Source organism: Mesoplodon mirus, assembly GCF_964341445.2.
Source record: "Mesoplodon mirus genome assembly, chromosome: 12".
Lineage (NCBI taxonomy): Eukaryota > Metazoa > Chordata > Mammalia > Artiodactyla > Ziphiidae > Mesoplodon > Mesoplodon mirus.
In genome coordinates, this window is record NC_138988.1 from 82,387,490 (window position 1) to 82,411,057 (window position 23,568).

At 45.2% G+C, this 23,568-nt stretch overlaps 1 protein-coding gene across 1 annotated transcript in view; it reads right to left on the reverse strand.

The window, feature by feature from the left end:
- Positions 1–23,568, reverse strand: part of ELOVL5 (ELOVL fatty acid elongase 5) — a 65,231-nt gene that overhangs the window by 30,041 nt on the left and 11,622 nt on the right. The window lies entirely within an intron of this gene.

A 23,568-nucleotide genomic window follows, 5' to 3' on the forward strand; every position in this document is an offset into this window, starting at 1 on the left:
CAAGAGAGACAACAAACTGTGAGCAAATGGGGTGGTGGGGTGACCGCAGGGAAGGTTGCTGGGGTTAAGGAGAGCTGCTCCCACTGCGATTCTCAAGATGAAGTTATTGGTCTTGGGAAGAACGCAAATGCTGAGCATCTGGGCCATTTATACCTGGAGCAGGAGAAAGTGAGAAAGCTACTGAGCACGTGAAAAGTACTGGGATCTTAAGGCAAATTTGTTTTAAAGGATAGCAAGATTTAAAAAAATTATCATAGTAAAGGAAGTTAATTACCTAAACCCACAACCAGGCTGTCTGCTGACTCTAAAGCTTAGCAGTGACGATTGATTTTCAGGGTCAAGCCCTGTTTTTTCTTGCTGCCAAGGCAAATGGTGGCAGGGAGCAGTCAACTTGCTTTGAAAGCCCCCTTTCCTGTGAAATCAGTCAAGTCACATTGCTTTTGGTTTAAAAATGTGTTTACTGCAGACATTTAACTACCGTTAGCTTCCTCATCGTGTCCTGTGTTATTTATTTATTCATTTAGAATTGTCACAGTTCATCTAAAAATGAGTCAGCTAAACTGAGCTTCCAGCTCCCAGGGGTCAGGAGGAAATCTCCCTCCACTTTCCTATTCTCCGACCCATTCATCCCCTTAACAGTCAACTCCTGTTAAGCAGGCATGGGAACATTCCAAGTTGCTGCCAATAACACAAAACATTAAATGGTGCTTTAATTTGGTAGTCACAACACTGTTTCTTGAATTTAAAAAGGTTTTTCTTGGTTGGAGAAAATCAGCTTGGGAATGAGAGGAGGAAAATAACCACATCTGCTCAGAAATGTTAAAATATACAACTGTCATAGAGACCCTAAGGAGAAAAACATCTAAGCACTAACAAGCTTCTAGATATGAAAGCAAGTTGACAAGAGAATCCCCTTAGAGTGCTGGCACTTAAAAAGAAGATAACTCCGGATTAAATCTTGGCTCGGGAGAAATTATCTGCCACATCAACAGTGGTCCCCTCATTCCGACAACCCAGGAATCTATGCTTACTCTCATTCCCCCACAGGCTTCTCATACTTTCTTACCCTCATTCTAAGGGCACATCCAACTCTCGTTAATACTCTGATAGAGTCATTCTCTCCTACTGTACAGCAAGCACATGCGAAAGGACACAGCTCTAGCCGGGCTTCAGGCCAGTCACTGCAAAGCTGGGGCACTGCCAGGCACCACCAAGTCCTGCTACAGGTCAGCGCTGCGGTTAAAGGCTGAGCCCCTCGTTCTGGTGTAATGGACAACTGGGGCGTGGGTGGGGGGAGCGGGGACTGTAAATGCTGCCACACTCAAGTTTTCCCTTATACAAAAGTTAGATGAGACAGGTTGAAAGGGAAGCCCACGTCACCTCCAACTCCTTGGTTGCCACCAGTTAACTGAAAAGCACTATTCTAACCATTGCCGGAGAAGGACATTCTATTCTTCTAAAGCGGTGGAGGGTCACACCCACTCTGTTCTTAAGTGAATCATCTGTGGTCCTTCCTCCCCGTTCATTCTGTCTTCAACCTTTTCTCCAAGTCCCAGGTTAGGTGTCAAGTGACTCCCCCTTGGCCTCTAGTAGCTTCTAGGGGAATTCTTATTCAGAGCCAAGGAACAGAACATATCACCAGAGTTCTTCCCCAGTAAAGATCCCACACACCAACCCACTTACCCCACAAGCATCTGGAGAGGGGTTCACTGTAGAAAATTACCCTTGGACGACTCAATTCTCATTTGAAATCAGAAGAATAAAACCAGTGACATTTGGCTTCGGTTGAAGCACACTGTCATCTGGAAGAAGACGAAGCGAATATAGACACAGAAAGCCCCTTGTCGGTGGATGAAGGTCAGGCTGCTGTGGGCGGATGGAGAGCTCTGCTGCCACAAAGAGCTCTGCTGACAGTAACTCATCAATCCACACGAGGCTGCGGTGAGACAAGGTGAAAGATCCGAGTGCCGGGATCAGGTCCTCCCATGACTGGTTTTATTTCTGTGCTCCCGGTGATGCTGAGAGCGACTGTCCTTCATGCTACCAGTCGTCGGAAAGGCAGCTGAATATTTAACAAACGCCTACTAGGTGCCAAGCAGTATACAGTACTGCTCGTTAGGAAAACGACGGTGACAGAGACATCACTCTGCCCTCCTGAAACAAAGTGGTTGGCAGTGTGCAAAACCCTGTGGGGAGCACTGGTCAGGAGCCCGAGAGCCAGGGTTCCAGTCCCTGCTCCACCACTTACTAGCTGTGTGACCTTGGGCCAGTTACTTAATTTCCTCACCTGTAAAAGAAGGGCCATTGACAGTGTCTTCTCCATGGGATTAAATGAGTTAATAATATATGTAAAATATTTACAATCATGCATGCACACAATAGATGCAAATGTATCTGTGTTATTATCATCATTACAAAGAACTCTGGCACTGACCAATTTCACATTCAATGTTCATGAGAGGTTTTGCTAAGCCATAGACTGGGGTCCCCTGCAAAGTCCATGGGCAATGAAACCTGCCCACATCCACACCTCACAGCTCTGGCATTCTCTACTTTGGATGGGATGACATAATATGTGCAAATCCAGGAGACTTTTAAGAGTCTCTAGATCAATTCTCTGGAATGTTAAGGGGACACTGGTCACTGGCTTCTGAGTGGCAGAGAAGATCAGTGTTCATACCATCAGCACAGAGCAGAAGTCAGTCTGCACCTGACATGCCTTTTGTACTCCTAGCAACTAGCACATGGTAGATGCCCAGTGAGTTCATTCATTTACTACAGCTGCAGAGGGGGCTGAGATGCCAAAGGTCACAGACTTTGGATGGAGCCGAAGTTTGAAGCCAAGTCTCCCATCCCACAACCTACCTCTCTTAAAATACCCGGTATGGCCTTTCAAGGGGCATCTTCATAAGATCATTGTAAAGAGGATGGTGACAATATATATTAGCAGTTTTGAGTTCACACAGCTTTATCCATGAGAATACATGCAGAATTAATTTTAAATAACACTATCAAGTTAAAAAACAAAAACAAAACCAGTTATATTCACAGTGGGATATTACTCAGCCATAAAAAAGAATGAAATATTGCCATTTGCAGCAACATGGATGGATCCAGAGATTACCATACTAAGTGAAGTAAGTCCGACAGAGAAAGACAAATATCATATGATATCACTTATATGCGGAATCTAAAACATAACACCAATTAATTTATATACAAAACAGAAACAGACTCACGTAGAAAACAAACTTATGGTCACCAGAGGGGAAAGGGGGCGGAGGAGGGATAAATTAGGAGTACTACGGGATTAACGGATACAAATTACTATATGTAAAATAGATATGCAACAAGGATTTACTATGTAGCACAGGAAACAATACTCAATATCTTATAATGACCTATAATGGCAAATAATCTGAAAATATATAACTGAATCACTTTGCTGTATACCTGAAACTAATACAATATTGTAAATCAACTATACTTCAATTAAAATTTTAAAAGATCAGTTGTAGGGACTTCCCTGGTGGCACAGTGGCTAAGAATCCGCCTGTCAATGCAGGGGACACGGATTCGATCCCTGGCCCGGGAAGATCCCACATGCCGCGGAGCAACTGAGCCCGCATGCCCTAAAGCCCACGCGCTGCAACTACTGAGCCCACGCGCTGCAACTACTGAAGCATGCTTGTTTGAGGGCCTGCGTACCACAACTACTGAGCCCGTGTGCTGCAACTACTGAAGCCCATGTGCCTAGAGCCCACGCTCTGCAACAAGGGAAGCCACCGCGATGAGAAGCCCACGCACCACAATGAAGAGTAGCCCCCACTTGCTGCAACTAGAGAAAGCCCTGCGCAGCAACGAAGACCCAATGCAGCCAAAAACAAACAAAATGAAAAAACACAAAAACCAAAAACAACCAGTTGTATTCACTCATGATGCTTGGTAAGAGAGACCTTAGAAATCTCCATATTAAGACCTATTTGGGAAGTCAGTGGGAAAAGGGTGGCAATCCTCCTTGGCCTCATTTTCATATGCCCATCATCACTTCCACTATGTCAATCAGTGATAAAATTATAGGCTTATGTTTAAAGTGTTGTGATTGTCAGTTATACTGTAATTATCTGCTCATTTGTTCATAATCCCCATTAAGCTCCAAGCTCTTCAAGAGCAGAACCTCTGATGTTCCCATCTGTGCCTTCAGAGCCTGGATCTGTGCCTGACAGATTGCCGATTACTGGCTGAAACTATGAATGAATGAATGAATGCCTTCACATCTTTCAGTTTCACATCAATGGGTTTGCCAATCTGTCTGCATCTCACAATCACCTAGAAGCTTTAAAAAACAGATTTCTGGGACCCACTCCTATAAACTGATTCAGTAGTCAAGAGGCTGAGAAATTTGTTTTTTGAAAAGTTCCTCAGGTAATTTTGATGAGCAGCCAGGTTTCTTTGGGGACTACTGCTGTGTATATAAACTGGGCTTTGGGACTAATGAAATCTGTTGCAGACAGTATCCATGTATTATATTACAATGACAGAGTCTAGACTAGGACAGGGGTCAAGGACAAAATGTTTCTGATTCCTACAAATTAGATTACAATTCCCTGTTTGCTCTAACTCCACCAGCCCGGGTGGGAGAGGGGGGGATCATCTCTTAAGCTGAAATAAACCTCATTAAGTCAGAGATCAGTTCTCCTACCTTTTAGACACAGTGTTACATAGCACATATAACATATAGCCAGCAGGCATTAAGTAGTGTAAGCCCTTCCTCCACTCTGGAATGTTGTTATAAGGAATACCCCGGGCAGGAGGAGGGACCCCTTACCCTCTGTCAGCACTTCCCAGGCTGACAGGTGTCATTGGAGGCCAGGCCTGTAAAGCGCAGTGAGGGAGGGTCTATCCTGCTCCCTGTCACCCCCAGCAGCTGTTCTCAGGACACAGGAGGGATTTAGTAACCACGGGCTTGGTCACACCGAGCTGGGGACGTGTGAGGTGCCACCAAGTGGCTGCCAACACCAGAACTCACAGCACATACCTGCCCACAGCCAACTGGACGTACTCCTTGGAAGGAGGCAAGGTGGACAACAGGAAGCATCCGGACACTGGCCAAGAGGTGGGCTCTGGCTCAGGCCCTGTTATTATCAGTCCTACACTGAGCCACTTCCTATCGGCTTCATTCCCTGGATTAGAGGAGAGAGGTGTCTTCATGTGAACTTGGCATCTGTGGAAGGCAGCCTCTAACGTGGTCCCCAGGGATCCTCTCCTGCACTGGACCAGGGCTGTGTGTAGGGCCAATAGAACACAGCAAAAGGGATGGTGTGGCACTTCTGGGATGAGGTTATAAAAGACACTGCGACTTCCATCATGGTCAGTATGCTTCTCACATGACTAGCTTCGGGGGACGCCAGCTGCCCTGTCGTGAGCCATCCTATGCGGGGGGGGCCAAGGCAGAAAGAAACCAAGGCCTCTGCCAACGCCCGAGTGAGTGAGGAAGCGGACTGCAGGCCCACTGGCACCTCAGCACAGACCCTGAGGCAGGACCACCCAGCTAAGCCTCTCTGGGCCTCCTGACCCTCAGGGACTGTGTGCGATAATACATGTTTGCTGTTTAAAGCTGCTGAATTTTGCAGTAATCTGTTATTTAGCAATAGACTAAATTAACAGGTTGGGGGCGGTTAGAGGGGGTTCTTCAAAGCCAACTCCCCTTTCCCTTGCCGGCTTTTCTGCTGGTTACTACGCTCAACCAAGGCACCAATTAGAAGCATGGCCCTAAAAAATAAACACACCCCCCCACCCCTTGATTTAATTGGAACGGGGAAGGAAATGAAAAGGCTTGTAATTGAAAATATAGAACTTGGTTTTAAAAAGAATATAACTTTCATTGCTAGTCTGAAGCTTAAGACAAGGGAGCTAAAATTTATTGAGCATCTATTACATACCAGATTTTCAAAGACTCCGTAAGGAATTATCCCAATTTTCCAGATGAGGAAACTAAAGTTCAGAGACTTTAAGTAACCTGGTCAAACAACAAGCAGACCCATTTAATTATCTGCAGGTTTATATGACTTAGGGTGGCCAAGTGTCCTAATTTATTGGAACTTGGTTCCCTGGGATTCAATATCAGGAAAAAAAAAAAAAGTCAGGAAAGTCCCAGGCACACTGGGAAGAGTTAGTTACCCTACTATGTACAAATCTTGTGCTCTTTGCAAACTACTACACAGTAGGTTTTTATTTTTTTAAGTACATTTTAAAGCTATCATTTTGGCAGCTTGTGATCTGCAATGACTTTTGAAATGTCACCTATGAAAATGGAAACCACAAGCCTTTCTAGCTTTTATCCACAGTATCCAAGAAAGGGTGTTTTTCCACCCCCGCCCCAGAATGAGTAAAACAATTGCTGTTATGATAAAAGCTAGCAAGGAAAATTTTCAGCCTCAGAGTTTCTGCAATCAGGTCCCCAAAGGATGAGTAGGTAACCCCCCACCTCACCCAGCCTCCTGGGCCCTCACAGGACTGCACCCAAGTCAGGGGCTCTGGCGTGAGGCGCAGGCAGGGCTACAATCTCCTCCTCCTCTACAGAAGCCCAGAGACAGCCCGTTGACACCACTGGGAACCTCCATATTAGCAGTGCCCGAGGGCTTTCCGTAGCTGGTTGGTCAGGTGGCCACCTCTACAGCTCTGGCCCTTTCTCTTTTAGAAAGATCCATGTGACACCCACTAGGAATGCTATCATCATAAAGACAGACACAATTGTTGGTGAGAATATGGAGAAATCGGAACACTCATACATCATTTGGGATTGTCAAATGGTACATCTGCTGTGGAAAATCGTTTGGTAGGTCTTAAAAAAGTGAAACGCAGAGCTATCATATGACCCAGCAATTCTACTCCTAGGTATATGCCCAGAAGAAATAAAAGCCTGTACACAAGTATTCACAGCAGCATTATTTATATTAGCCAAAAAAGGGGGGGGGGGTAAAACCCCAAATATCCATCAACTGATGAATAAATAAAAGGCAGTACATCCACACAATGGAATGTTCTTCAGCCATAAAAAGGAATGAAGTACTGATACATGTTACAACATAGATGAACCTTGGAAACATTATGCTACGTTAAAAGAAGTCAGACACAAAAGGTCACATATTACACGATTCTATTTTATAGGAAATGTCCAGAATAGGCAAATCCATACAGACACAAAGTACATTAGTGGTTGCCAGGGGCTGGGGGAGGGGAGGATGGGAAGTAATTGCTGACGTGTATGGGGTTTTTGACGTAATGAAAATGCTCTGGAATCAGATGAACTTAAATTAAAAATAAGTATTAAAAAATGAGAGATACTTAAGAAAAAAAGCTTTAAAATTCTGCACACTCAAGCTCACTTGTAGAAATCCTTCTACTAAGGAAATAAAAGCAGATGTGCATTAAGATTTAATTATAAGATTGTCATCAGTGACATAAGCAGCAGAAAAATACCCATCTAAAAGTAGCTTGCTAAATAAATTATGGTACAGGCATACAAACAGTATGCCATCATTAAAATAAAGTTACTGGGCATTTATTCCAGAGAAAAGACTGATATGCACACAAAAACCTATATGTGAATATTTACAGCACCTTTATCTATTATAGCCCCAAACTGGAAACAACCAAGATACTCTTCAACAGGTGAATTATTAAACAAATAGTGGTACATCCACACCATGGAATACTTCTCCGCAACAAAAGGAACACACTTCTGATACATGTAACAACCTGGATGAATCTCTAGAGACTTAGTGGAAAAAAGCCAATCCCTTTATATAACACTTTTAAAATGACAAAATTATAGAGATGGAGAAGAGATGAGCAGTTACCAGGGGTTAGAGATGGAGTGAAGGCAGGAGGGAAGCAGATGTGGCTATAAAAGGGCAACATGTGCTGATGGAAACGTCCTGTATCTTTTCTGTAACAACGTCAGCAACCTCATTGTGGTGGGTAAAGGGTACTTGGGATCTGGGATCTCTGTGTTATTTCTTAGTTATGAACCTGAAATTACCTCAAAATAACAAGTTACATTAAAAAATATCCACAAAAGTGGAAAACCAATAAACAAGACTAAGCATTTGACTTTTTAAAAAATTCAACCCCCTCACGCCCCCCTTGCACCTCCCACTGACATACAGTTGTGACTTTTTGGCATCTCTTAATGAGTTCTGCTGGAAAGGAATAGTGTGAACTATAACCTCATTCATGAAAACTTAACCCTTCACCTAAATGCTAGAGTTTTCACTACTTTAATTTTCAGAGCTGTCTGATTTAGCTTCCCAGTAAACGCTTAATTACCCAGACTACTCAGGCGACAGGAATACTGTTTGACCAGCCTAATGTTCTGATTGACTTCAAGGGCCCATACCTCTCACACAGGCCAGTTTTCAGAGAGTAAGAAAATCATTAAACGTATCAAATAAAATCTTCCCGAATAAAATCAAAGCTTTGCTGATTCGGGGGCATTCTGTGATCTTGAAGTGTTCCAGAGTCTGAACTATGAACGCCCAATCCCATTTTACAGAACCATGGATGAGCAGGCATAGCTAATTGGGATAAATCTGTAAATCTGTTACGCCTCTCTGGTTTAAATAAGAAGTTCCTGCCATCCGTTATGTCCGTGTCGCTTTCTATTCTACACAGAACATAGAAGACTTTAGGCATCATCAATAGTTTTGAGCTGTCAGATTCTAGACGTTTTTTGATAAATGAAAAATATGAAGAAAAACTTACTTCATTATGAAAAATAAAAACTGCTTTCTTCTATCTTTTGGGTCACTTTCTTGTCAATCCAATGAAAAACAGAAAGTGGCGAAGAGGCACTTTTATAAAGTGGAGGAGTCCTGCCATCCTGTGATTCCGGTTTCCCGGGTGTGTGCAGTGTGGGTACAAGTCGTGCCCTGCAGGGGGCCTTGCTGCCCTCAGGATGGGAAGGAGCCTTCCACGCCCACAGCTGCCCAGAGCACAGACACTGTCTAGCAAGGGCTGCGGAGACTTCTGTAACCCTCTCTCAAAATTCTCCAGTAAGATTAGATCTCTTCCTAGCAAAGCTTTTCTCCTTTTCACCTAGTGCTACTTTCAACAACTGTGCCACTGTGTTTAAAACCCCCTTGACGACCATTAAAGGTGAAATAACTGAGAATTAGGCCCTAAAGTGATTACATTTTAGTGGAACTCCAAGTAGTTTAGCAAGTCACATTAATGTAAATGAATACTCTGACTGGCTAATAACAAGATTTTCCCTTCATTTCAATTCTCCCCAAGTACCAATATCCAACTAGAAGCTGTCATAAAAGCCATTTTGCCGTAACAAAACAAAACGAAGAAAGGTAAGCCAGTGATCAAATTAGCATGAAAATTAGGTGCCCACCTACAGCTGGAACACTGAGGGAGAGACACTAACAGATCTGAAAATGAAAATTAAGGACACAGTTAGGAGGGGCAAAAATATTTACGTCTAGAACTTGTAAGGCACTGCAAAGTAAAGGAGCTGTTACCGTGGAGGATTCCTGGACTGACTGTCAATATTATGACACAGTGTGAGTGTGTTTCGTGTTTGATAATCGCAATCATTGTTGCTTCTGTTGTGGTCATCCATTTACAATGCTTGGTGTCAGTCTATTTATCTCTTGTAAAAATAAAATACAGTGTGTGTGTGTGAAAAAAAAAAAGAACTTGTAAGGTATCTTTCCTGAAGAAGTCAATCAGGTGAAAATTTTAGGAAAAGAATTGAGGCATATAAACCAGCATATACTGTTTAACAACATGCCTTTCGTGAGCATCAAATGTGTTTAAGGCATCACGGTAGGTGGCAGAGTAGGGAATGTGGTCCTTCCCCCTAAACTCAGAAATCTATCACCCAGCTGGAACCCACGTTCTTAGCTCATTTAAAAACACAAATGTTCCGAAACTAAAACTACGTATAAAATAGATAACCAATGAGAACCTACTGTATAGCACAGGGAACTCCACTTAATACTCTGTGGTGACCTAAATGGGAAGGACATCCTAAAAAGAGGGGATATACGTATATAGCTGATTCACTTTGCTATACAACAGAAACTAACAACACTGTAAAGCAATTATACTCTGATAAAAATAAATACCCCCCCCCAAAAAAACCCCACAAATATTCCAAGACAAGAACATTTAATTGGGGGGGGGATAGATATAAAAGAATACACAATATCCTACTTTGATTTGGAAAAGTTATCACATATTCCTAGGCAGAACAAAATAAACACACTTAACTTGAAGAAAACTAACAGGACTACAGAAGCAGTGACATGTTTAAAATGTATTATGGTTTTCCCCAATAATTTTCTTCATATACATGAACAATTTAATATATGCCCTCAGGTTGGAGAAGGAAAGGAAGAGTGTCTTGGTCAGCTTGGGCTGCTGTAACAGAATACTACAGACAGGTGGTTTAAACAACAGACATTTATTTCTCACAGTTCTGGGGGCTGGCAAGACCAAGGTCAAGGTTCACCTAACCGTTCCCAAAGGCCTCACCTCCAAACATCATCACACAGAGAGTTAAGGCTTCAGCATATGAAATGGGGGGTGAGGGCACACAAACGTTCAGTGTATAACGGAAGGGTGGTTTTGAGAGGGAAAGGGAATGACCGTAATTGCTACTTTTAGAAAACCTAGTCTCTAAGGTGAATCATTTTCATTCATTTACTCCCTCAAGTTATCAAAACATATAATCTCTACTTTACAAAAGGGTTGTGTTCCAGATGTTACTTTGTAAACTAGTCATCTGGCCTTTGGAAAATTCTATTTTCTGTATTCTACTTTCCATAGAAATAATGTGAAATTAGCAGTTCTGGACCTTTTGGGGATCCCACTCCAATTGTAAAAATATGATTAAAGCAAAGGTTAAAAAAAAAGTGAAGATGACCCTCTTTCTATCCCCAGATGACAGAGAATTTGGGTAAAATTGACAAACTCCCCAAAATCCTAGGGACCCTCAATCCCCAAATTAAGAACCCTAGCTATAAGTAGTTGACAAATCTTCAGATGGGCCCTAAACTACTTAACTCATAATGAAATGGTGCCTATGAGTACAGACTCTCACTATTTCTACAGGAAAATAATTTCATGTAATATGTATAATGTGAGGCTACTACCCTCTGGGCTCTGACACTTAACACTGTAATATGATCTTTGGTAAGCTGTACAGACACCCCCGTTCCCTGGACTTTACTTATTTTTTTTTTTTTCTTTTTTTTTTTCTTTTTTTGCGGTATGCGGGCCTCTCACTGCCGTGGCCTCTCCCGTTGCGGAGCACAGGCTCCGGACGCGCAGGCCCAGCGGCCATGGCTCACGGGCCCAGCCGCTCCGCGGCACATGGGATCCTCCCAGACCGGGGCACGAACCCTCATCCCCTGCATCGGCAGGCGGACTCTCAACCACTGCGCCACCAGGGAGGCCCTGTTCCCTGGACTTTAAACATGTGTGTAATGATGCCTACACCCCACGGGGTTGTTGTGAGATGATATGAAACGCTTGGGGCAAGGCAGGGGCACTTCAATTCGCGGCAGCTGCTTTTATGATCCTGGAGCACAGTCACTGCACCGTGGGAGGCACTGGGACACAGAGCCACAGGACACACACCTGCCTCCGGAGAAGTCAGTCTCGCTAGGGAGAAATGATAATTAGCAAGCTGAGGGAGGTGCCTTGACAAAGGACGTACCGATTCTACGTAGGGACCGGTGGGGCACAGTCACGTGTAAGGCTTGCCAGTGGGGGACAGGACAAAGGGGAGGGGAGAGAAAAGTGAAAACCCATGTTGGAGAAGCAGCTAAGGGCTCTACTGGTTGATTTTAAATTGGGGGCGGCAGGGGGTGAAAGTGAGGGTTGGCGGGAGGCTGGAAAGAGAGTGATATCAAGGTCAAGTCAGAAGACTGCCACAATAGTCCACACAGGAGATGGGGACACCGTGAGGCCACAGCAGGGGAGGGAACCAGGGGCCACAGGAGGGGTGTCAGGAAGGCGAGGGGAGCGAGAGGAGGAAGCCCCAATTCTGGTTTTGCCTCTGCACCCTGCACGCAGTGCTATCCTAATGAGTCAGGGAGCACAGGGACAAGTAGGAGGGAGGAAGGGAATAGGGAAGGTTCTGACCATCTAGAAATGTACCGCCCGGCCACTGATTCTGTTCATCATAGACGCATCGTGCCTGCTGAGTCAACAGGCAGGCCGTGTGTTGTGAATTACTGGAGTGCAAATTAGTGAACATTCACTGTAGTGATGTGTTCCCCTATAGGGAAAAATCTGCAAGATGAACTGTGCACTGACTGAGTAATGTTAAGTATAAGAAGTTCAAGCTTAAGCTAGAACCTAAGCCACGCATTTGTTTAGGGGTTTATGTTCTTCTTGTCCTAAGAAAACACTAAGCCAGCTACACTCCAACATGAATTACACACTTCAGGGGGTTGAATTATTTAGCAAATTGCTATTTCCCTTCACTAAATGGTCTGCTAATGACTGCCACAAAAAAGCTTTCCAAAGTCACTCTCCCATCACATCTCTCTGCGAGGATCTGAAAACCACTTAGGACAGTGCAGGCCACCATTTCAAATGATTTCTCTTATTTTCAAGTCCTTTTCTTTGAAGAGCATCATGATAATAGCAAGAGCAACTAACACTCAGTCCTACTACGTGCCCGTCTTTCTGCTATAAATTTACAAGGATGATCTCACTTGACCCTCACACCAGCCCTTTCACACAGCCCCTTTTCACAGGTGAGCACACTGAGGCAGAGAGCAGCTAAGTCCTTTATCCAAGGTCATGCCAAGAGCAGGCAGAGTGACTCCACAGCCTGCTCTTTTAACCACTGCACTCTAGTTCCTATGTTACACTGAAAATAAAAAAGGGATGTTTATTGCAGGAACTTGAAAAAATAGAAGCGTTTTTTTTGTTTGTTTTGTTTCATTTTAAGGTAAAAACAAAAAGCCTCTGAGAGTGTGGTAGAATCCATGTCCCTCCTTCTGTCATTTACAAGCAGAGTGATCTTGGGCAAGTGAACCTCTGAAAGCCTCAGTTGCCTCACCTGAAATATTCCCTTCAAATGGGAGTAAAAATAATACCTATGTACTCAGATGAAATGGTTCGTGTACAGCATTTAGCACAGAGCTATGCTAGTATTATATAATGAATATATAAATAAAATATAAATATATTCCACTATTCTGTATGCTTTAAAAAAGCATATACTTGTATAATCTTGCATTTCAACACTGCAGCAATTACTATCTTCATGAACCTAATCTGAGTTTTGGAGCAATATTTATATAAATGCTTTAATTATTCCCCCATTATTAGTCATTTAGTCTGTTTCCAAGTTTTTACTATTCTTTTTAATAAATTTACTTATTTATTTTTGGACACGCTGGGGCTTCGTTGTTGCACACGGGCTTTCTCTAGTTGCGGCGAGTGGGGGCTACTCTTTGTTGCAGTGCGCGGGCTTCTCACTGTGGTGGCTTCTCTTGTTGCAGAGCACGGGCTCTAGGTCTGCGGGCTTCAGTAGTTGCAGCACGCAGGCTCAGTAGTTGTGGCTTGCGGGTTCTAGAGTGCAGGTTTAGTAGTTGCGGCACACGGGCTTAGTTGCTCCGCGGCATGTGGGATCTTCCCGGAGCAGGGCTTGAACCTGTGTCACCTGCACTGGCAGGCAGATTGTTAACCACTGCGTCACCAGAGACGTCCAAGTTTTTACTACTCTTAAATAATATTGTGATGGCCATCTCTGCACGTAAAACTTTAGCTGTATATTAAATTACTTCTTTGAATGAGATTCCCAGAAATTGGCCAATCATGTCTAAGGGTCTTCACATAATATATATGGCAAAATTTCTTTCCAAAACATTTTCACCTATTAACATTCCTACCAGCAGGGACTATGTGAACAGCCTATATATAAGCTGCACCCTGGCCAGGACTGGGTAATGTCATGAAGGAAAAAGAGATTTTTTTTTTTTAGTCTAATACAAAATACTCTATGTGTATATTAGAAATATAAATCATACAGAAAGCCTAACAGCTGAATAAACATTGAATAAATGTATAAAGAGTCATTTCTGGCTAATGGTCATAAAAGAAAAATGAATAATAAATTCTGTGTATCCTCTACTTAAGAATTGATTTGTGAATATACGCTGGAATTTAATTGGTCACTTATGTTAAGAGTTTTTCCTTCTCTCAGGTTATCAGTAAATGGAACTGTCTGCATTCCACAAAGATCCCCCCTCAAACCCAGGAACTCAGTCTAGTTACCAATTTTTAAACCTCTAAGAGAAGCATTCGTCTTACATACACAATAGCGATCCTTGAAGACAGCATGTATTTAAAAATCACAGTCCAAGCATTTGTTAAGTATCTACTTTATCTAGGGACATGGACTGTTTTTTAAAAAGTGGACTCTACAAACCCAACCACAAAGGAGCCCCACAAAGCAACAGTAAATCCGGTTCTAGTAACAGAGGCTCATAAAACTAGCTTTTAAAAAGCCAGATGTTGGGGCTTCCCTGGTGGCGCAGTGGTTGAGACTCCGCCTGCCGATGCAGGGGACATGGGTTCGTGCCCCGGTCCAGGAAGATCCCACATGCTGCAGAGCGGCTGGGCCCGTGAGCCATGGCCGCTGAGCCTGCGTGTCCGGAGCCTGTGCTCCGCAACGGGAGAGGCCACAACAGTGAGAGGCCCGCGTACCGGGGCGGGGGGGAAAAAAAAAGCCAAATGTTTTTCTGTATTTAAGAACTTGAATTAAGATGATGCTTCCAGGTGGTTTTTAACTGTGTACGTAACATTTTGCAGAAGACAGGGCATTGTTTGCTCATCAGCAGCCAAGTCAGCCAAATCCAGTTTATGGCATTAGTATTACTATCAATAAAGTATCATAAAACAGCTTGATTTTTCCAATCCCATGTGGAGGCACTGAGGGAGCAGTTAGAAAAATATTTTGACTTGTTCACAGAGAAAGTTCATATGCATTTCACAGGATACAAATGAGAAACCCCAAGGTGTCCTCTCGCCTGCACTTTTCAGCTCAGTCACCTGCATCCAGAACAAAAAAGGTTGAACCCAAAGCTTCAATTTAGAATCAACCAACTGCTACTTGGATCATAAAAATCCTCATAACGACAAGTGGTCCACCATCGGGGGAAAGGAGATTTTGATCAGCAAAATGTCAGGCAGGCAATGAGATAAGCTATACAAGGTCTAACAGGACGAAATGGCATTAACTCTGGTCTAATTTATCCCAGCATCAAACAAATCTCAGATCATCACAGACTGTAATGCCTCATTAATGAGTTAAGAAGGCTTCGTTATGAAACCATAATATTCTTCCTTTAGAGAATCCCTGGCTTCAGGGTGGTAAGATCATTGAAAATAGAAAACACAATGATGATTATTTGAATAGTAACTAACACTGAACGCTCAGTGTGTGCTAAGCATCACTCCAGGCACCCTCACGTGCACCACTTAATTCAATCTTCTCAGTAACCTTGTAAAGGGTCTTTTCCCTACTTTACAGAGAAAGAAATGGAGGCTCGCATACTAGAAGGTACTGCACACGATGACAGAGGCTGTACTTGGTTCAGGGGGTTCACACAAACTAAGCTCTTAGCTGCCTCTCATGCTAAAATCTGACTAAGTTTAACTCTGCTAGGAAAAATTAAAGTACATACAACTGGCCACCTACAAATACCTATAACACACTACTGGGTTCTAAGTAATAATCTAAGGTTTTGTAAGGAATGACTTATGCCCAAGGCATCCTAACACCAAGACAATGGTGTACAAAACAGAATGTCACTGGACCCATGGTTACTACTGATTACAATGTTTATGGGACGTACACTTGATTTGGTTTTTCTTCCCCATTCAAATGAGTCAGAAAGAAGGTTGGTGTCCTGCTCATAGCATCAATGAGGTCATATTAAATCTCAGGTGGCAAGCCTGCTTAGAAATGACAGAAAAGCAAATAATGGTGATAATGTAATTTCAGTGAGGCTATAAGCTGAAAAAAATCTCAAGTGGAAACTTCTGGTTTAAGTGCCCTGGAGGATAACATGATAGGGAACAAGAAATGTGTCCACCACGTGCAGCACTGGTCAGTTTCTAGAGCCAGGATGAGTAATGAAATGAGTTCCCAAATCCCTTTAAAATATGGATATGCAGCATATAATTAAATCAGTATGGGCCTATCTCTATCTCTAGATATTACATCAACTGATGTAATTAAAAATACATAATTTGTTTTAGAACATGGATATATAGTTAAAAGATTTAAAAAATAAAGAGACCCATGGCAATGAGTTTGGGATAACGATCTAGTCTTAAACCAAGACAGAAAGCTGAGGAATGGGCTATCATAAAATCAGAATGTCTCCAACTCCAAAGAGTATCAAGAAGGAGAAGCATTAGCTAGAGGTTTGACATAGAACTTTCAGAGAGTACAAACACCAGAGAGGGCCTGTGGGGATATTGCATAAATAAGCACCTCCCCCCACGCAACAGCTGGGAGTACAGATTAACCTGAGGCCAAGGACTTTTTTTGGACGCTGATAACCCCGTTCCCACACAGCCTGAAAAAGGTAGAAAGGCACTGTGCCAAAGGTCGCTGGGTCTCCTGACTCTGCCCCGCCCCTAGGCCCAGTTCCAAGGTGAGGATCCCATCCTGGGGTTAAGTTCCATCAGGAAGGTCAGTGCTCAGCTCATCCTCCAAAACGCCATTTGCTTCACACTCTATTTACCACCGACCAACCTCCTCGGGGTTGGATGTCCTGTCCAAGAACAAAACAATGTATGGAAAGCTACGGCAGAGGAGAATCATGTGGGTATTACTCTTCAATCCAAAACAAATTCTAGGTTAAGATACCCATTACTGTGTCATAGATCAGCATATGATACTTACATTCAAGTGTCACATCTATCTATTTCAGTACCCATATCTTATCTATCACTTACAGGAATTTAGGGTGGTTATGAGCCCGCTACGGATACGTACGTGTGCCAACTATGTACAAGCACTCTTCTTGATGGAGTGGACAGGAAACAGTCCACAACTGTCTAACTTATCTGGAATCACACACACAGAGAAAGTTAATACCACAAGAGCACCCAGTAAAAGAGAAGGAGCGCCAAAGCACTGAGCACTGTGGGGAGGAGGGGGAGATCTGGGGCTGGGATGCCCAGAGAGGCTCCCCAGAGGAGGGGGGCCTGGACCAGCCCTTCAAAGAGGAGTAGGTGTGGGTAGGCCAAGGGATTTGGGAAGGGTATTCCAAATGAAGGACCATATCCAAGGAGCAGAGGGGGAAGGGGGCCGCCACCCTTTGGGAAGAATGAAGCGGTCACATGATTGACTGGCATGTGATACGATTCCGCCTTCACCAGAGAAGTGTCGGCAATGACTTAAAACACATTAAAACATGTGAATGCTCCATAAATGTTAAATGAATTTAATAACCGAGCAGTGGATCAGGGCAGACTTCACACAAGTGGCATGGGGCCAGGTTATTAAGGGTTTTTACAAGGTGGAAGGCTTAGGAGGCAGAATGCTGATGGGTGTTTCAAGCTGAAGCACAGCATGAAAGGAGGCGTGGAAGCGTGGAAGGATACGGCAGGTAGGGGGCAGCACACCTGGGCAACAACATCATCTCTAAGCATGCTGATGCTCTCCCCTAGTACCTTATATACATCCACCTCTCCCATCCGCACCACTATCCCAGGCCGTGTTCTTCCATGTGGACTCCCAGCTGGTGAGTCCCGGGCATCTAGCCCTGTCCCCTCCCATTCATCCCCACACACTGCATCAGAGCCACCAGAATTTACAGGCCCACTCCTGCCTGAAGCCTTTCAACAATGGTGTCCCTTGTTCTTTGGATATGACCTACAATCCCTCATTTGCTTAGAGCCCCTCCATCACTGGCTCACATCTGCTTCCAGCCCAAGACTGCCCTCCCCTCGTGCCCACTGCCCTGACCACACCCACCTCCCTCCACCTTCTCCTTTCTGCAGGCACGTCCTGTGCGGGGAAAGCTCCCTCAGCCTCCTGCATAAAGGTCCCTCTGACCTCACCTCTGCATAGAGGTCCTTCACTCAGACAAACCCTCCCTGACTCCTCTTCCCCAAAGCCCCAGGTTTGGTGAGGTCCCTCTGTTTACACTCTAATCACAGCCCAGATATGAACAAACACTGAGGACCTAAGTCCTCGAGGACAAGAGCTGTGTCTGTCTGCTTCACATGGACCATCAGCTCGGTGCTGGGCACACAGGGGTACCCACTGCATATCTGGGGGATGAGTGCTGCAGGGTCAAGAGGCTGGAGAGCAGACTGGGGACAAGATGGGGAAGACCCTGAAAGTCCTCTGACCTTTATTCCATAGGCAGTCGGTGAAAACAGCCGGGGCACCAGGCAGCCTCGCCAGCAACCCTGCTGCCTCCATCACTGCTCCCGGCACCAACCAGGGGGGCTGACTCCCTTTATGACCTTCATCAAAGGAAGCAGCAAGAAAGGCTGGGGCTGCTTCCCACGCCCCACCCCACACCACCCCCCGCTTCTGAGGAAGTCCCCAGAGCAGCAGGGCTGCCTCGCCACCCAGTGGGGCAGGAGGACACGGCTTCCACCTCACCTGCCTCAGATGTGCAGTCGGTCGGTTCATGCAGCAGGCGGCACGGTGCCCCCTGATCTGCAGGCAGAAGAGGCTCCCTCCGCTACAGATAGGCTCTAACTCAGGGCCCCAAATTTACCCCACTCGGAAATAGGACATTCCTCCCCCTCTTAAAGGAGGGTCCTCCCCCGCCTGTCCCCACTGGCAGCCAATTCGCTGTGGTGATTACCATTGCCTGATCTAGAACTTCGATGCCCATCCCCCCGCCCCCAGCGCTGGCTCCTGGGGTGTGTTTCCCCTCAGCCTGGACCTCAGTCGGTCATCCCACAAATACTCTTGACACCACATCTGCCCCTGTGGAGCCTTAATCCTCGATAAATCCAACTGGCCGAACTGACTCGTTTTGCTGAGATTCAGGCTGTCAATATGAATTCCCGGAAACTCCCTCGCCTTCAAATGTCAAGGCGCTTGTTACATGCTACAAGTGGATGAAACTCCAAACATTATGCCAAGAAGCGAGACACAAAAGGCAACATACTGTATGATTCTGTTTATATGAAATATGCAGAATAAACAAATCCATAAAGATAGAAAGATCAGTGTTGCCCAGAGGCTGCAGGGAAAGGGCAGGCAGAGAACGGCTGATGGGCACAGGGTCTCCTGTGGGGGATGAAAATGTTTCAAGATTAGACACAGGTGGCTGGAGCACCACACTGTGGATGAACTACATGCCACTGAACAGTCCGCTTCAAAATGGTTAATTTCAGGGACTTCCCTGATGGTCCATGCTTCTACTGCAGCAGGCATGGGTTTGATCCCTGGTTGGGGAACTAAGATGCCGCATGCTGCACGGCCACAAAAAAAAAAAAAAAAAAAAAAAAAAAAAGGTTGATTTCGTAGACTTTTGCTTAAAAAAAAAAAAATTCAAATACTTAAAAAAAAAAAACCAAAAACAACCTACTCTTTCCCCTCCCAATTCATAAAAGGAGGCTTAGCATCTCCTACTTTCCTGCCTCCTTCAAGAATTGACTATTCAACTCCACTTCCCCCTTTACCTTCAATTTCCTCTCCCTGTAGGATCCTTTTATCAGCTGACAAATCTGTTCATGTCTCCCCAACCTAAAATCTTTCCCCTTAACCCTATTTACCCTTGAATCTCACCTAGAACCACCTCAAGATCTCATAAAAAGCAGCCAACATCAAACAGCCTTCACATTTTTAGCTCCAATATTCCCTTTAGTTCTGTTTCCGGCAGTTAAGGCAGTCTACAGATGCTGAAACCTATGTGCTACTTCTAAAATTGGCAGATAAAATATACACAAAACTTATAAAAATGAATAGACGAACCTGCAAGAGACTCTGAGGTCAAGACTGAGCCGGGCATGAGTCAGTAAAAGGAAGCTGTCAGACACCCTGGGAGGTGCAGGGTCTAGAGAGACCTGAGCCACACATGGCTATTTAAATGTAAATTAATTAAAAGTAAATGAAAAAACTCAGTTCCTCACTTGCATTAGCCACACTGCAAGTGCTCTGTGACTGGTAACTACTATACTGGACAGTGCAAAATATATCCCAGAGAAACACCTCAGCATCTGGAAGCGAGCAGCTCAATGTGCACTGGCACCTCATTCAGACATCACAGAACCTGAGGTTATAAACATCTTGAAAGAAGTCCCTAGAGTAAAGGAAAGGGGAGGCAGATGCCGGGTTGACGAGTCCCCAGAGCAGAACTCTACATGATCAGACATACAAAAAACGCCAGAAGGGGCTTCCCTGGTGGCGCAGTAGTTGAGAGTCCGCCTGCCGATGCAGGGGACACGGGTTTGTGCCCTGGTCCGGGAAGATCTCACATGCCGCGGAGCGGCTGGGCCCGTGAGCCATGGCCGCTGAGCCTGCGTGTCCGGAGCCTGTGCTCCGCAATGGGAGAGGCCGCAACAGTGAGAGGCCCGAGTACCGCAAAACGAAAAACAAAAAACAAACAAAAAAAAAGAATTGAGCCTAAACCACTTAATCTTCTATTAAAGCCTTCCATGATTTCGAAACACTCCTGCAGGATTATCTCACACTACTTCCCTGAAGTACCCTAGTGCTGTCCTCAACCTGCAGAACTGGGAGCACCCGACACACCGGCTTCTGCTCCACAGCCACACGCACACCGCGTTCCAGTTCACACGCCACCTGCCCTCTCTCTGCCTTCTCTGAATGCTCACAAAGCCCTGTTGCGCCAGTTAGCCATTCAGCAGTGACACAAAGGGTTCAGGCAGAGGGATGACCCAGTGCTGCTCTGAGCCGGCTGTGTGGCCCGGGCATGCCATTTGACAGCCTTGCTTTCATCATCTGTCAAGTGAAAAGCAGCCCAAATTATTCTAAATCCGTTCCCAGTTCTACGAACTGGGGGGGGTTGTATCTATTTCTCTCAACCCCCAAAGTCACTGTCCAATCAAGGTCACCATCATGTCAACTGGATCAGTGCACTCCCTCCCAATAGAGGGTCCCTGCCTCCAGTCTTGCATTGCTCCCCACTCCCCAAAAAGCATCTTTCTAGGTTACTCACCTCAAAACCAGTTAAAGGCTCTTAGGAAAATGTCCAAATCCCTGAGTGTGGCCCCAGACCCCTGCTTCCTCCTTCGATTTTCCTCACTATCAGTTCCTCATATGCTACCTGCTTCCTCACCTCAGAGCCTTTGCCTGAATGCCTACTTCCTCTTTCCACCAGGCAGATGTCTGCTCGTTCTCCAGGCACCATGCCCTGGCCCTCCCAGTCTGATTTACAGGTCCTTCCTGTCTGCGCCCATAGCACCCCACACGACGCTCTCCGTTCTCATCACCGTGGAACTGGTATCTGTTCCCCGTCAGTATCCTCCAGACTGCAACTTCCACACGGGCAGCACCGTCAGTCAACCTCATCCACCACCCTAGGTACAGACTGGGGGTGCTCACCCAAATTCTGGATAGAGCGGCAGGACTTTTAGCTGCTCACAGCCACCCAGAATCAAGATGAGATTTCCCGGTCTGTCTTGCAGCTTCATGTGGCTGCATGTTTAAAGTTCTGGCCAAGCAGACATAAGCAAAATTGTCCAGGGGCAGTTTCTGGGAACTTCCCTAAGAGAAAGCACGAATGAATCCTCTGTCCTTTCTGCCTGTCTCTTCCTCCATCCTGCTGCCTCTAAGCCTTACACACAGTGAGCTAGGAGCCTACAGTTGGGTCATACCTGTACCTCTTTCTCCAGCCCTTTATGGGAAATACAATACCTTGTTTTGAGATGCCATTATTGGAACCATAATTATTTTGGAATCTCTGTCACCTGCACTCAAATTTAATTGTAACACACACAGCCATATCCACAGCACCAATAATTATCTGTTGCATCCAGTACATACCTCACCTCTTCTACTGGATTATAATCTATTTGTCAGTAGGTGTATTGTCATGTGTCTCTGCGGGATCCATGCACCCAAGCAGAGGGCAGCACACAGAACTCCTCAACGGGGAATAAGTGTGGATGGTCAATGAATTGATGACCACGTGGCTACTGATGCAGACAGACTCAGTCCAAGCTACACGGGCTACCTTAACTTTGGCTCACTGCTGCAGCCAACCAAAATAAAGTTAAAAAAAGAGTGTCTACACTACTATGTATAAAATAGATAACTAATGAGGACCTCTTGTAGAGCACAGGGAACTCTACTCGGAGCTCTGTGGTGACCTAAATGGAAAGGAAATCCAAAAAAGAGGGGATATATGTATACGTACAGATGATTCACTTTGCTGTACAGCAGAAACTGACACAGCAGTGTAAAGCAACTAGACTCCAATTAAAAAGAAGAAAAAAAAAAGTGTCAGTTCCTACCATTCTTTGATCAGGGAATAGTTCAGAGCCTAGACACCAGAGTTCACTCTCTTCCTTCCTCGGGCACAGGGTCACCAGTGTACTCTATCACTGGCTTACTCCACCTGAAAGCTCTACAAGGTAATATGCAAATAAGCAAAAGGTCCTTTAACACGGACATTAACAGAACAGCCTCTGCTCCTGGGCAGGTGGGTGTCTAGCAATTTGCTCTACTCCCTCAGCCTGGCTGGGGGAACAGCAACCCGAAGCAGGGCAACCAGTGCCCCAGAGCCCGCTTCCCCAGGTGGGCCCCTCATCTGTGCAGTGTTACGAAGTCTCAGGCTTCTCAGGCTATTGAGGCATACTCACCTTCACACAGCCATAAGCACAGGTTACAGAACTGATCATACTTGAAAGGTACATATTTAGAGACATTCGCACAAATAATTGCCAGATACCTACTACATGCCAGACAGTACACAGGTACCAAGGATACGCAGGGAGCATGCCAGACACTGAGCAGAGAGAGAAGGAAAGCACTAGCCATCCTCACTTGACGAATGAGGAGACTGAGGCACACAGAGGTTAGTTAGTTATGTATAACCAAGGTTACACAAACCAGAAGGGGTGGGAACATCTAATTGAGTCAGAAGCATCAAAGGTTCTAGGCTGTATGAGTTTGACTTACAAAGATCAGGGCCTTTTCCGTTATTTAGTTTGCTTTGCTTTTGTGTTTCTGTCGGTGGGGAGCAATTGAAGAAGCATCCAAATACAGCCTACAAGGCACATCTGGGGAGATGTGAGTCTGTGGTATGTGCAGAGTGAAAAGTGCAGGCAGGAAACGACGCTGGACCAAGGATGGCCCTAACAGGGAGTAAAGGAAGGTTTTAGGGTGGAGCGCATGATCCCATTAACCTGTCAGAAGACCTCCGTGACAGCACAGCTGGGAGCAGAACACAGGGAGGCAGGAAGGAGGAGGGGGAAACCAGGCACCTAGGAAGGACAGGGGGGCTGTGAAGGCTGGGGGGCGGCGGACAGGGCAGAGCCTGGTGACTGACGGTTGGAGGGAGCGGGGCAAGGATGCAGCTGACA